The 16,476-nt window shown below is 43.9% G+C and overlaps 1 protein-coding gene across 1 annotated transcript in view; it reads left to right on the forward strand.

Moving 5' to 3' along the window:
* Window positions 1–1,527: 1,527 nt before the first annotated feature.
* LOC136621633 (flavin-containing monooxygenase 5-like) overlaps window positions 1,528–16,476 on the forward strand; it is a 47,266-nt gene continuing 32,317 nt past the window's right edge. The window contains exon 1 of the mRNA XM_066597264.1: window positions 1,528–1,568. The gene's annotated coding sequence lies outside the window, so the exon portion shown is untranslated. The remainder of the gene's footprint in view (window positions 1,569–16,476) is intronic.

Below are 16,476 nucleotides of genomic sequence, written 5' to 3' on the forward strand. Positions count from 1 at the left end.
GTAAGAGACATTTTCTTTTCCCCAGTTTTCCCCCTTAAGTACTTAAGGACTACAAAGTTATAATTTTCCCCCTAATTTGCATAGCCAAATGTTTCTATTCTTTCATATTGAAAATGTTATTGTTATGTAATGTTCAAGAACTGTGCAGAAGGAAAAAAAAGAATCTTATTAGGAAAGTAAAATTGTTCAGCTTGTCAAGTAAAGCTCCTGATTGAATGAGACCGCGTGAATGGCGGAATGATCTATGTGTATGACTGGAGGTTCTTTGTTCCCCATGTCGCGTCTTTAGTGCCAGTGTCTGTCCACCATCCTAGTCTGTCTCAGTAAGCGGGACATCCTTTTCACCTTATCTCTTTAATCCCGGACAGGGGAGTATTGACTTAAGCTACCACCCGTCGCGGAGTCTTGTGCTTTTTTCAGAGAAAGTGATGGTCATTCCACTTATCTCATATCTTTGTCTTTGGGGAGAAGAGTAATGTACGTGCCCCATAGCTATACTAGTGTATCCTGAATTCAGTTCAGCCTAGTAGAATCTTCTCATGGTTAGGCCAAACTATTTTCATACACACTGTCATAATAATGCTTTACTCAGAAAGTGACATTCAAAAGGTGGTCTCAGAACACCAGAATGGGTTAATGTTTTATGCAAATAACTGGAGGGTAGGAGTTGCGCTTACTGGTTTTGCCTTACACACTCCGTGACTGTGTAATGTTCCTAAAGGGGAACTGGAGTAGTACACTGAGATCTCTTCTCCGAAAATTACACTCTGTTTTAGGGGCGTCAGGGGCGTCTTATTTTAAGTAGGGGGAACTGTAGTAGCCTGAAACACCTATTTCTGTCCCCTCCATAATTATCATACATGTTATTTCTTTTATGTTGATGCACTGTGCAAATTGTCTTGTTTCTGTTATGTGTATTGCAGAGCTGCAGCATCAGAGAGGTTATTGTCTGAAAGTGTCTGGGATATGTCTGGAAAAGTATCAAAGTTGGGCCGCTTGTCTTCTGCATCCAGCTGTTCCTTGCTTGGAGTGCCCGGCTGTTATACAGCCGAGCGCTCTGAGTGGGGGTTGAAAGCACAGCTGGACCGCTGTGTTCTTCATACCCCACCTGTCTTCAGGGAGCGGGATACAGCTGAAACAATAGTATCAGCTGTATCCCGCTGTGAATTCCTGATAACTGATCGCTGATCTTTCAGCATGCTTAACGAAAACTGCACGATGTCAGTGCAGATAGACACAACGATTATCACTCAAAAGACAGCTTTGAGTGATTTTTGAGGGAAAATCATTGCATCTAAAAGTGCCTAAAGTCTAAGACCTGTTTAAAATATTTATCAGTACTCATCATTTTAAGAACAAGTAATTCCAAGAAATCCACAAAATAAATAAGAGCTGTGGAATGTGCGGGTGGCAGGGAAATTGGATTGGAAAGGGTTCAACTAAAGAGTACAGCCCTCCAGCTTTTATGATTGCCTTCTACATGACATAGGTGGAGGGAGGAGTATTAAAACTAGTAGCTAGTCAAAAAGAGCATCATTCAGAAAGAACTCACTCTTGGAACTATTGGGGTAAGTGATTTGAGTTCATTAATATATTATAGTTAAAGGGACTTAGAATTTCCAGTCATTTTTTTTTACAGTCAGCACAGTAGTTTTATATCTGGCTTCTTTGATTGTAAACTCTTATGGAAAATCCTTTCTCTTGTCTCATTGTAGATGTGTATTTGATTTCATTACTTTTTATATATTCACTAGCTTACCCATCGCGCGTTGCTGCGAAGACAGACATACATACATACATTCGTTTTTATATATCCAGATAACAACCAATCACAGCGCAGCTTTCGAGTTACCTCAGCGGTATAACATATAACAACCAATCACAGCGCAGCTTTCATGTTACCTCAGCAGTATAATATATAGCAACCAATCACAGCACAGCTTTCATGTTACCTCAGCAGTATAAGAAATAGCAACCAATCACAGCACAGCTTTCATTTTACCTCAGGATTCTTAATATCCATCAATTGTCTTGCGAAACGTTCGGCGGATGCATAATTTTGTAGTTGAACACGCTTGCTTGTAATGCCTTTTGCTTTCGTGCTTGAGATGGAAATCAAACGATCTTTGTCTGGGGGGCATAACTGTCGACGATGCTCGCACGCGCGCCAGCTATCGTAGGATAGATGTACTATGCCAGTAATCTTCCCAGGAGTGTACTCAACAACTTCCCAAAGTTTCATGGTGATTGGATGAATGGTGTAGTAATGCATAAAGAACAGACAGACAGACAGACAGTCATTATATATATATATATATAGATGACATCAGGAAGTGAGAGAATTAGATTCCATACGTAAAATTTGGACGCTAATTCTTTTGCGTTTAGAATTGAATAATCGAGTTGGGACACATTAGCTTTTCCTATTTATGACATAATCAATGCTCATGCCAAATTTCATGTTTCTATGACATCGGGAAGTGAGAAAATTAGATTCCGTACGTAAAATTTGGACGCTAATTGTTTGGCGCTTAGAATTGAATAATCGAGTTGGAACCCATTAGCTTTTCCTATTTAGGCATAATGAATGCTCGTGCCAAATTTCAAGTTTCTATGACATTGGGAAGTGAATTAGATTTTGTACGTAAAATTTGGATGCTAATTTTTTTGCACTTAGAATTGAATAATCGAGTTGGGACCCTTTAACTTTTCCTATTTATGACATAATCAATGCTCGTGCCAAATTACATCGGGAAGTGAGAGAATTAGATTCCATACGTAAAATTTGGATGCTAATTCTTTTGCGCTTAGAATTAAATAATCGAGTTGGGACCCATTAACGTTTCCTATTTATGACATAATCAATGCTTGTGCCAAATTTCAAGTTTCTATGACATTGGGAAGTGAGAAAATTAGTGGCAATGATGGAAATCGATCGATCTACGTGGGGGGGCGTAGCTGTCGACGACGCTCGCATGCGCCATTTATCATAGCATAAATGTACTATGACTATAATCTTCCCAGGAGTGTACTTAACAACTTCCCAAAGTTTCATGGCGATCGGATGAATGGTGTAGTAGCGCATAAAGGACAAACAGACAGACAGACAGACACGCAGACATACATTCAATTCTATATATATTCATTTTCTTTTAGTTGCTTCTTCTACTTACATTTCCTGCAGAATATGTCACAATATATTTAAAAAGTTATGAATATTATTGCAGGGCAAGAGCAATACTATATGTAGATGTTTTGCAATACAAACATGTTATGTAGAAGAATGCCTATGCATCTTCCATGTGATTTTCATGTAGCTGCCATGCAGAAGCTTGGCTATTCTTCACCTGGGGTAAAGATTTCATGTGGCACCCTGTCCCACAAGCAGTAAGTTTTGGGAATGCCAACCATTTTATGTGTTTTGCTTCCTTTTAAATCTTTGAGTAATACTATAAAAAAAAAACAAAAAAACTTCTGATGTCACAGTGATTAAGTACTGATGGGTGGGAGTCCAGGTGCTAAGAACCCCCACTGATTGCTAAAACAAAAAGGCAGAAACACTCATTGTGTGCTGTGCTCCTTCCTCTTCTTCTGTTCCTGCTTTGAGTGGTGTGTGGGATCAATTGGAATAGTACATTTTTGGAGTCCGTACACTGCTAGTAGATCACAGGTAAATGGACACAGCTCTTATATACTTTATATATATATCAACAACTCTGATTTAAAAAAAGTTGGGATGCTGTATTAAATGTACATAAACATAAAAAATATAATGATTTGGAAATCTCATGTAACTACCGTATATTTTATCAGATGAAAGTGAGACATTTTTCTATTTCATTTTTTTTAATTAACACATTTAGAAATTGATAGCAGAAACACATCACACAAGAGTTGGACAGGACTGACAAAAGGCTGAAAATATAAGGGATACTAATGAAAAACAGCTGGAGGCTGGGCTCACTCAGCATTTAAAGCCATACTGCTTGTTGCAAAAATACTGATAAATACCAATAAATATGAGGTGTCAGTTAATATTTTGCCCAAAATACACAAGCTTAATTATGGGTCTTCATCCGGAGCACATACATTTTATGGACTGTATTAGAAAGTACAATAGTTGCTCTCAAATGACGTCCTTTAGAGCCAAGCAGATTGTAGAAAGTGGTTTTATGCCCACTTTGAAAGTGCAAGGGCACTGCTGCCTTAGCTCCATCAAAAACCTCAATTTGTACAGGTTTATTTTATTGGCAAAGATGAAGAAGAAGCAAGCTTCAGATGCAGAAATTTTCTTGGCGTGAAACCCAAGTTGGTCAAACAGTTGCAAGCCATGCTGCACAATAAGAACTCATACATAAAGCACTTAAAATCTACTCTTGAGAAAATACCTCAAAATTGTGAAAAGTTTGAAATTGTTATCCATGTCGATAGAAAACCAGCCAATGCGCATAGAGGACACTTTAATACATCTACAGCAAGCGAAGTGGCTCTAGTCATAGTTGGAAAGCAGTTAAAGCAACAAGATATTGTGTAACAAAGCCATGATAGTAAGTTGCAATCTATTAGTGAGTTGCACCATTCGTACGATGCCTTACAGTGTCCACAGTTTGTCTGTTATGGTGTGGACGGTTATTCTATTGATATTTCCCAGTGTGACCCTGAAACAAAGTTGCTCCTTAAAAAAACAGTATCTGCATTAAACTTTTATTCCTACTGTATCATGACTAGAGAAACTGATACTAACCGGTTGCTGTACTATCGATCTCTTTTCAGTAAATATTCAGTTGATATGTACGCAAAAATAGAGACTGAGCGATTAAGTCATATTAAAAATAACCAAGCACAACTATAAGCAGACAGCTATATACATCTTAAAGATATCATAGGGAAGCAGGATACCGATGCCACTCCGCTTAGGCAAATGGGGGTACTCCCGCCCTCATTCAAGAGTTTTACTCGATATATGCATGTCCATTTTTATAGACATCCTGACTTTTTCATCAAATTTACATATAATCCATGATGGAAGGAAATTACTGAGGTATTGCTACTTGGTCAAAACCCCCATGATCATAATGATATATTATAGCTAGAGTATTTCACTTAAAAGTTAAAGCATAAGGTCTTTTACCCGCTAGCATTTTTTTAAACCTGCGATATTGCAGCGTTTTTTTTCAATGGGACTTTCTAATGTTAAAATCGCCCGCGCAAAAATGGCAAAAACACAACAGGTAGACATGTTCACATACATATATATATACTTTGTATATTAGGCTTAACCTTTCACCTAACTACTGTATTTGTAGCTAAAACTACAATACAAGGCAAACACGTCTGATGGATATTTTGGATAACAATTTCCATGAAATGCTTAGCCACTAACTCCTAAACATAGGATGCACCACAATTTATTTCATGATGTGATGTGAGAAAAAAAAAGTTAATTTGTATGACCCCATTCAAAAGACTGGGGTTCATATTTGTGCGAGATTTGTGCATCTCGCAATGCACAAACTTTGCGCCATGTTCTCGGCCATTTGAAAACAGCCTAAGGGCCGCCTGCAGACTGGCGGGTCGGATCTGGCGGCGAGAATTCTCGCCGCAGGACCCGAGCCGAGCGCCTGCAGAGAGCGGCGCGTACTTACCCGCGGCTCCGGCTGTTTGATATGCCGGCTTGCCAGGCAGCCGGCGCATACACAGACCAGAGCCGGCGGCCGGGCACTGACGTTTTTCTGCGAGCCCCACACAGAAATAGAGCATGCCGCGATTTGTTCGCGCTTATTAACGCAATCCTATGCAGGCTTCCAGCGGCGGAAATTCCGTGGAATTTCCTCTCGTGTGCAGGCGCCCTAAGTCTGTTAAATGTCTCTAGAATCATGATTACCACATATACATATGTGCTTGTTAGATTTTGGTTTTTGCCATATACATAACATACCTACATATAAATACAGGAATTGTAATATGATTGATTTTCTATATCAGTGAGCAATCTATGGGTTCAGTCTCCAGTTTATGCCATTAATAAAAACAGAGACAACACTCTAAAAGAGCTTGATATGTAACGGCGTGCGTTCATATCCTTTAGTCTCTTCAGCCAGTCCCTCTCCTTGCCCATGAAGACAGGAGAAGCTAATCTGAAACCTACTGACAACCATGGGAGATTAACCAAATTTCCAATCAGAGTACGCTGTACCGGGCAGCACTATTTACGCTCTAACCCTCCCAATGCAGGCTGTGAGAACTTTGGCACACCCTTCAAACATGTTTACTCCAGTGGTGCTTTAGGTGTGCTAAACGCCTATGGAGAAAATCCAATGTCAGCAATCTTCCCCTGACAAGTGCATGTTCAGAATGTACTATTCTACCCTTCAACATGCCAAACAAGCCTATTTCACCACTCATCTCCTCCCTATCCATTAACATAAAATGACTCTTTGATACCTTTCACTTTTTCTTTAGCCCTAAAGCACAGTTGCCTATGATGCAGCTCAGTGCTGAAGACCTGGCCACTTATTCAAAGAGAAAATTGACAACATCAGGCAGGAAATAATCTTCCAATCCCAGAGCAGCTTTGATTCCCCCTCCCTACCACACTTTCTCTAGGTCATTGATGACAAACCTTTTAGAAACCGAGTGCCCAAACTGCAACCCAAAACCCACTTATTTTTAGCAAAGTGCCAACACGTCAGGGGGCGGGGCTTATCGCAACATATGATTTTTACCTTCGTCATTATAAAAGTGACAGGGCTTTTTCAAAAGAGACAGGGAATAACACCTTGTGTTTTTTTCCTAGCTGGAGCACTGGCGTGCCAATGGTTCGGATTTTGACTGGAAATCAGTTGCGTACTTGCAGCTAATTTCATACTATGCGGCGCTCCCACTCACTTCTTCCATAGGCTTTTCGCTGTCAGCGCTTCCCGGCTTCTGGTTCTCAACGGCCTGTAGTGGCCTCACCTGAGCAGCAGCGCCGCACCAGACCAGGCCACTGGGAATTGGAAGCCTTCGGAGGAGGTGAGGTGGAGTGCCGCATAGTATGAAATTGACTGCAGATGCACAACTGATTTCTTGTCAAAATCCATAGCAATAGTGTGGATTTTGACTGGTTTTTTAAATGCAGAAATTGCCACGGAAATTTCCGCTGTGGACATTCCACAGCATTTCCACCATGTGTAAACATACCCTAGGTCAGCTTGAGGTATGCTGCCATGTGCAGAGTAGCCTCAGTATAAATACTGTCCCCACAGTGACCTCAGTAGTAATAGTGTTCCACACAGTGGCCTCAGTATAAATACTGTCCCCACAGTAACCTCAGTAGTAATAGTGATCCACCATAGTAGCCTCAGTAGTAATAGCATCCCACAAAGTGACCCCCACAGCGGGCTCAGTAGTAATAGTGTCCCCTCTTTTAGTCCCAGTAGTAATAGTGTCCCACACAGTGGCCTCAGTAGTAATAATGTCCCCCACTGTGGCCTCAGTAGTAATAGTGACACCCCACAGTGGGCTCAGTGGTAATAGTATCCCCTATATCGGTCCTGGTAGTAAAAATGTCCCACCTAGTGGCCTCATGTATAACAGTAACCCCAACAGTGGCCTCAGTAGTGACAGTGACCCTCTCACAGTGGGCTCAGTAGTAATAGTGACCCCCACAGTGGCCTCAGTGGTAATAGTGACCCCCACAGTGGGCTTAGTAATAAAAGTGTTCTCTATATCAGTCCCAGTAGCAATAATGTCCCACACAGTGGCCTCAGTAGTAACAATGACTCCCATAGTGGCCTCAGTAGTAATAGTGATCCCCACAGTGGACTCATTAGTAATAGTGTCCCCCACAGTGGCTTCAGTAGTAATATTGACCCCCCCCCCCATTGTGGCCTCAGTAACAATAGTGACCCCCTCAGCAGCCCCCGTAATAATATTAACCCTTTCAGTAGCCCCAATAATAATATTAACCCCCTCAGTAGTAATATTATTCCCCTCAGTAGCTCCAAATGTAATAATAACCCCTTCAGCAGCTCTATTAGTAATATTAACCACTCTCAGTAGCCCCAGTAATATTATTAACCCCCTCAGTAGTAATATTATTTCCCACAGTAGCCCCAGTAGTAATATTAACCCTTTCAGAAAACGGCCGTTATTACTGAGTGAGGAGTGCATATAGATGCATCCTCACACCATGCAGGTAGCTGACTACCAAATGGAGGAGCAAATAACACCTGTGCAGGACACCGATAAGACAACCACTCACACTGCCTCTTGATAATGAGCGGGGTGGATGCTTGGTGTACACTCCCACGCATAGTGGATACAGGGTGACAGAGTATTCTGATATATGTAGTTCACCATGCAGACCAGCAACCTATTAATGACACCATGATAATTCGTCGGGCTGCCCTGCATTTCCATCAAGGAACCACATTGGTACTGCCACCATGGGCTCCCCCTGGAGTCTTAATGCCACACTGCATGTGAATGACAGATAATAAATGCAAGGCATTGGTTGGATGTTGGCCAAGATACATGAGCCCACTAACCACTTCACGGTTCCTTGCGTTGTAGTGGGTCCCTACACTAATATAAATGCATCACAGAAGGGGAAATAAAAAATTAAAAACCAATCACAGAAAATGTCCGTTACTTACTGAGTGAGGAATGCAGATAGATGCATCCTCTTACCATGCAGGTAGCTGACTACCAAATGGAGGAGCAAATAACACCTGTGCAGGACACCGATAAGACAACCACTCACATTGCCTCTTGATAATGAGGGGGGGTGGCTGCTTGGCGTACACTCCCACACATAGTGGATACAGGGTGCCAGACCATTCTGATATATGTAGTTCACCATGCAGACCAGCAACCTATTAATGACGCCATGATAATTCGGCGGGTTGCCCTGCATTTCCATCAGTGAACCACATTGGTACTGCCACCCTGGGCTCCCCCTGGAGTCTTAATGCCACACTGCATGTGAATGATAGATAATAAATGCAAGGCATTGGTTGAATGTTGGCCAAGATACATGAGCCCACTAACCACTTCACGGTTCCTTGCGTTTTAGTGTAATTTTTTATTTCCCCTTCTGTGATGCATTTATATTAGTGTAGGGACCCAATACAACAGTAGTAATATTAACCCTTCTCAGTAGCCCCAGTAGTAATATTAAACCCTCTCAGTAGCCCCAGTAGTATTAACCCCTTCAGTAGCTTCAGTATTAATAGTCTCCCCCCAACCCATATACTTACCTCCTCGCTGTCAGCAGCGCTCCTCCTCTACTCGGCGCTAAGCCAGGGTGCACACTGATGTAAGTGTATGCTCCCCGAAACATTTCCTCCATTATCCTCTCTCCTACGGAACTGAGGAGGAGAGGACTCAGGGGAGGAGGATCCCAGCTGCACATTGACGTCAGAATGTGCGTTGGGATCAGCACTGCCAGCGTGATTACCGGCGGGAGCTGAGGCACCCGAGCCTGTTTTTTGTATCGTGGTGAGCGCCCCATGGCTCTGTGTGCCAGCACTGCCCTAGACGAATGTGACGAGGAAGTGTGCAGCATCAACCAGGCCAGTTCTTCAGGAACCTCTGTGATAGAGAACAGCAACAGAGAAAATCATCCGATGCCTATTACCATCACTGATTTGGAGAGTTATGATTCCCAGCTTGTCCTGATCCGGCCAAGAAATTGTTTCAAGTTTTAAAAAAGACTCAGTAAGAGATATTTTCTTTTCCCCAGTTAAGCCCCCTTAAGTACTTAAGGACTACAAAATTATAATTTTTCCCCTAATTTGCATAGTCAAATGTGTCTATTCTTTCATATTGAAAATGTTATTATTATGTAATGTTCAAGCACTGTGCAGGAGGTAAAGAAAAGGAATCTTATTAGCAAAGTAAAATTGTTCAGCTTGTCAAGTAAAGCTCCTGATTGAATGAGACTGCGTGAATGGTGGAATGATCTATGTGTATAACTGGAGGTTCTTTGTTCCCCATGTCGCCTCTTTAGTGCCAGTGTCTGTCCACCGTCCTAGTCTGTCTCAGTAAGCGGGGCATCCTTTTCACTTTATCTCTTTAGTCCCGGACAGGGGGGTATTGACTTAAGCTACCACCTGTCGCGGAGTCTTGTGCTTTTTTTCAGAGAAAGTGATGGTCATTTCACTTGTCTCTGGTTTTTCCTACCAGTTGCCATTCTCTATTTTGAAGTACTGCATCAGTGTTGTATTCTCTTTTGTCAGAGGAAGTGATGTTCATTCCACTTGCCTCATATCTTTGTCTTTGGGGAGAAGAGTAATGTACGTGCCCCATAGCTATACTAGTGTATCCTGAATTCAGTTCAGCCTAGTAGAATCTTCTCATGGTTAGGCCAAACTATTTTCATACACACTGTCATAATAATGCTTTACTCAGAAAGTGACATTCAAAAGGTGGTCTCAGAACACCAGCATGGGTTAATGTTTTATGCAAATAACTGGAGGGTAGGAGTTGTGTTTACAGGTTTCGCCTTACACACTCTGTGACAGTGCAGTGTTCCTAAAGGTGATCTGGAGTAGTACACTGAGATATCTTTTCTCCGGATATTACACTCTGTTTTAGGGGCGTCAGGGGCGTCTTATTTTAAGTAGGGGGAACTGTAGTAGCCTGAAACACCTATTTCTGTCCCCTCCATAATTATCATACATGTTATTTCTTTTATGTTGATGCACTGTGCAAATTGTCTTGTTTCTGTTATGTGTATTGCAGAGCTGCAGCATCAGAGAGGTTATTGTCTGAAAGTGTCTGGGATATGTCTGGAAAAGTATCAAAGTCTGGTTACATACATAGTAACATAGTATATTAGGCTGAATGAAGACAATGTCCATCTAGTTCAGCCTATTTCCACCCTCTAGTTGATCCAGAGGAAGGCAAACACCCCAGAGGCAGAAGCCAATTAGCCCATTTGGCGGAAAATTCCTTCCCGACTTCATAATGGCAATCGGAATAATCCCTGGATCAACCTTTGATAGTTCCTATCTGACTGTAAGACCTGGTCACCTATTGTCTATATCTTGTAATATGCTTCCACTCGAGAAAAACGTCTAGTCCCCTCTTAAACTTCTCAATGGATTTTGCCATCACCACGTCCTTAGGCAGAGAGTTCCACAGTCTCACTGCTCTTACAGTAAAGAATCCCCTTCTGTGTTGGTGATGAAACCTGTTTTCTTCTAGATGTAGCGGATGCCCTCTTGTTACCGACGCAGTCCTAGGTATAAACAGATCATGGGAGAGATCCTTGTATTGTCCCCTCATGTATTTATACATAGTTATTTGATCACCCCTTAGCCATCTTTTATCCAGGTTGAATAATCCTACTTTTGATGGCCTCTCTGGATATTCCAGTCCTTTCATTCCATTTATTAGTTTATTACTCACGTGATGTCTGTCCTCTATAAATATGAGTGATTGAGAGTGGGAAAGCAGTTCTGTCATCTTCAACAGTTAGGAGTGGAGTGTGTCAGCCACATAGGGGTACCTTCAACCCTCATGTGGTGAAGTGAAGGAAGAAGAGAGGAGAGGTATCCAAGTCACCATCATTCTAGGAATCACCTCTGAGTGTCAGAGGAATGTCGTGTTCCCCTCTGGAGTTATTTTGAGTCCCGTAGTGTGTGTGTGTGTGTGTGTGTGTGTGTGTGTCTAGGAGCAGAGGACCACAGATAACTTTGACTTTGGGCCCGGTGTCATCCTGTATTCTCCTCCCTGATCATCTACCGAAACAGTGTTCTTCCTGCACATGCCAATAAGCTGTGTTTCTACAAAGTACAGAGTAAAGTTTCCAGTCACTGCCCATTCCCAATGATTGAGGTATTCAAGTCTAACTGTGTGTGGACTTTCTTATTTAACAGCTGAGGATTTGTTGGTGTGAAAAGGTATGGTGGCATCATGTATGACCACTTCAAGTCCACTACATTTATACAGCTAAATACCACCCGGCGTTGCCTGGAAGAGGCCTAGCGGTGACTTGGCCAAGTTTCTGTGCATCCCTCCGGGAAGGAGTCTGGTAGAGCCACCGTGACAAGTGACAACTCTATCCTTGCCAGTTCCTCAGTGTCTTGGTCGCCGTGGGGCGTTGCACCTGCCCTTATACTTACTGTGTGTGAGGTCTGATCTTGTCTGTACAAGTACCATCTGATCTGTAAAGTACTGCAGAATTTGTTAGCACTGTATAAATAAAGATCATTGTTATATGATGTAAACTTGTATAATAGGAGGGAGAAGGATTCAGGGATTTGACTGAGACCCTTTAAAATTGCATATGAAAGTCACAGAGGGTCTGACCCAGGAGAAACACCAAGATTACAGATCTGCCCAAATTCAGCAGTTTTCCTTCTCAAGATCTGTCACCAATCTTATTAGTACAAGGTCTGTTATTATTCATTTTATTCATGGTTTTTTCTTTAACCCCTTAATGACAGCCCCAATGCCTTTTTACGTTCTAGCCAAGTGGGCTTTAATCCTCAGGGACGTAAAAACATGCATTCCCTGAGGATTAAAGTCATGTAGGCTGTGGACGTGACAGCTACATGCTGTCGGTTAGCGGAGGTAGCTGACAACATGGAGCAGTCATGGGGGGCCACAGGGAGCCTTTCCCCCCCCCCCCCCCCCGGCAATGCGATCGGCGCTATCCAAAGTTAAAGATTCAGCTGCCCTCATGGATTGGATCCATGGGGGCAGCTGAGTGTACTCACCCCCCTCGTTTGTGATATCCTGCGGTGATCTGGTCCTACAGGATCTGATGCCGCTCTTCAGCGCATGAGCGCCAGATGTATGCCGTCACGCGCACGCACAGAAGGCCTGAAATGCCTGGGAGATTTAAAATCTCCTAGCCCCGAGCTCCTGAAGGTAGCCGGGAGGCAGGAAACATCACCAGGGACCTCGGTGAGTGGTCCTCAGGCCCGTGATCACTGGTAACCATTGGATAACGGAAAAGTAAAAAAAAATTTTTTAGAAGTTACAGTTTCAGCTGCCCTCATGGATTGGATCCATGGGGGCAGCTGAGTGTACTCACCCCCCTCGTTTGTGATATCCTGCGGTGATCTGGTCCTACAGGATCTGATGCCGCTCTTCAGCGCATGAGCGCCAGATGTATGCCGTCACGCGCACGCACAGAAGGCCTGAAATGCCTGGGAGATTTAAAATCTCCTAGCCCCGAGCTCCTGAAGGTAGCCGGGAGGCAGGAAACATCACCAGGGACCTCGGTGAGTGGTCCTCAGGCCCGTGATCACTGGTAACCATTGGATAACGGAAAAGTAAAAAAAAATTTTTTAGAAGTTACAGTTTCAGCTGCCCTCATGGATCAGATCCATGGGGGAGCTGAAAATACTCACCCCCGTCCTCCATGATGTCCTGCGGCAATCTGGACCTACCGGGGGTTTCTGCGCATGCTCCGATGTGACGCGCATACACAGAAGGCCTTAGAGCGTGGCAAATTTAAAATCTTTCTGCACCCGGCTGTCAAAGATAGCCGAGTGCAGGGAAATGTGACCAGGGACCACTGTATGTGGTTCCTGGTCACATGATCATGTAATGTTAAAAAAATTAAAATAAAAAGTTAAAGTTACATAACTAAGGTCCCTGCATTTGTCCCATGATGGGATCTTTATCTGCGGACCTTACCCTGGCTTCTCCACATGCGTCCATCACCAAAATGGCGGACGCATGCGCAAAAGTCAAGGATTGCCCAGGAAATTTAAAATCTCCCTGCTCTTGGCTACGAAAGGTAGTTGAGAACCTGGAGATGTTACGGGGGCTGCAGTGAGCAGTTCATGGTCACATGATCGCCGTTATCCAATGAATAATGGCAATCACGTAAAAGTTAAAAAAAAGTTGAAGTTTCATCCCCCCTCACCAATGCGATCGGTGAGAAGAGATAAAACTTTTTACAGGAGGCCTCCGTATTTGAACCCTGACGCGATCCTCCTCCGCGGACTCACTGGATTACACAATTCCGCTCACATTAATGGGTTGGAATTATGTAATCCACTTGTAGAAAACAGAACATAGCTGTTACGTGTGCTGCTGGGATCTGTTGTAGGGTGCATTCACATGAACGTATATCGGCTCGGTTTTCACGCCGAGCCGATATACGTTGTCCTCGTATGCAGGGGGGGGGGGGGAGGATGGAAGAGCCAGGGCCAGGAACTGTGCTCCCGCCCCCTCTCTGCCTCCTCTCCGCCCCTCTGCACTATTTGCAATGGGGAGAGGTGGGACAGGGGCGGGGCTAATTCCCGGCCTTTAGCCCAGCCCCTGCCCCGCCTCCTCTCATTGCAAATAGTGCAGAGGGGCGGAGAGGAGGCAGAGAGGGGGCGGGTGCACAGTTCCTGGCCCTGGCTCTTCCATCCTCCCCCCCCCCCCCCCTGCATCCGAGGACAACGTATATCGGCTCGGCGTAAAAACCGAGCCGATATACGTTCGTGTGAATGCACCCGTACTATGTACTCCTAGCAGCACAGCTGCAAGTTGTTGAGGGTTAATTGAGCTGGCTGGGTGTGGTACTTACTGCTAGCCAATCTCCTGGGTCTGTGCTCACATATAAATCCAGCTCCTGGTCAGTTGCTGGCTGGGTCCCAGGGTGAGCCGTCATGTTACTGCTGCAGCTTGTTATCAGTCATGGTCAGCTTGTTATCAGTCATGGTCAGCTTGTTCCCATTCTGATCTGTGTTTGAAAGTAGGTCTGTTGTGTCTCTCTGCTTCCAGTGTGTCAATTGGTGGATCCATGACACAGTACCCTATGTCAGTTCTGTGGCTGACTGTCTATCCCCCCTGGTATGAGGACACATATACTTGCTGGGAGTTTCATCTGTGTTCATGTGAGCTCTGAGTAGAGTCTGTGCCGGTAGAGTCCGTGCTGGTAGAGTCTGTCCTGTTGCAAGCTTGCTGTGTCATCTGTGACCTGCTAATTCATGTCCGTTTGTACGTTTAAATTCTGTCAGCTTGGTGTTAGCTTGCTGTATGACCTGCGATCTGTGTCCTGTTCTGTTGCAGCATTCTGTGTGAACTGTCTGGTTCTGCTGGACTCTGGTTACTGTAGGGACTAGCGGTATAACCAGGAGCCGTGAAGTTGGCCTGCTAGCCTTCATGTTTTGTATAAAATGTCAACTAATACCTGGTATATTCAGCTTATCTGTTACTAGTGGTTGCATGTTGTATGCTGTGTATCCTGTTCTGTCCTTGTCATTTGGCATGTAAATGTGTCCTGTTCTGGTGCGTGGCTCCTAGGATCAGCTAGGGCCCAGATCCGAAGACCGCTGGGTTGCCCTTATTGGGCCAATGTCCCCGCTTAGGTAGGGCCACATCATCGTCCCGTGTAGCACAGGATCAGTTGCCTGAAACCCATGTGCGTCCATCCCATCCACTCCCCTTTTGGTCACGATCGTGTGGGCCCTGTGCTTAGTTTGCCCACATGATCGTAACAATAGCAGGTTCTATTTTACCGCAGATATCCGCAATATGGAACCCATTGTGCTCTATCGTTGTGGATATACAACTACATTGTGTACAGGCTACAGGTACCCGCGTCTTAACTAAGCAATGGTGTGGGAAATACAAACAAAAAAAGGTATACTGCGCATGACCGCCTGTGTGAGTACGCAGTTATGCACAGTTCATTACGTGGCCGTATGCAGAGCCATGGATGGGCTCACAACTGGGATTCGTTGTGGACCTCTGCAAGTGGCTTCCACATACGGCCATGTGAGCCTGGCATTATTCAGATCGCTACCTGCAATACGTAATTTACCAGAAGCCCGGGGAACATTCACCTTCCTGCAGTTCCAGGAGCAGCTTGTTGAGCGTGTTCTGTGTGAGACTGCTGCACCACAGCAAGCTTATAAAGCCTCACAGAGCGCCACTTCTTACACCCAATCCGTGCCATTGAGGTCAAGAAATTCTCCCCCCCAAAAAAGCATTGGAGAAGGGATACGGGTTTTATTGCCCCATATGCCCATCCCAACCAGCCTCCGTAATTACCCCTGTTTTCAGGCATACCACACAGTTTACATTATTACTTTATCTTATATTTAGGGAATGCCAAAAAGGGCACGGAGGGGGAGATTATTTTTAGGAAGTCAATTTTTTTCCGCACAGCTGAGCAATGGAGCCTGGAATTTATTCAGTTGTGCCCTTAAATCCAACATGTGTCCTGTAAGTAGATTGGGGCTGCAGTGGGTATGTTTCTGAACACGGGACAAACAGGGGGATCCATTTTGGGGTGGAAGTTTTAATTCGTATGTGTGCTGTACAAAAAAAACCCCTGTTTTTAATTTGACACAATTGCCAAAATTAAAATTGTAATTTTTTTTCCTTCTGCTTTGCTCAGATTCATTCAAAAACTGCGGAGTCAAAATGCACAGTACACTCCTAGATGAACGCGTTAAGGGGTCTGATTTTCAAAAAGGGGTCATTTGTGGGGGTTCTCCATCGTTTGGACACTCAAGGGCTCTACAAGTGTGCAAT

The sequence above is a fragment of the Eleutherodactylus coqui genome, chromosome 3, assembly GCF_035609145.1.
Source record: "Eleutherodactylus coqui strain aEleCoq1 chromosome 3, aEleCoq1.hap1, whole genome shotgun sequence".
Classification (NCBI taxonomy): Eukaryota; Metazoa; Chordata; class Amphibia; order Anura; family Eleutherodactylidae; genus Eleutherodactylus; species Eleutherodactylus coqui.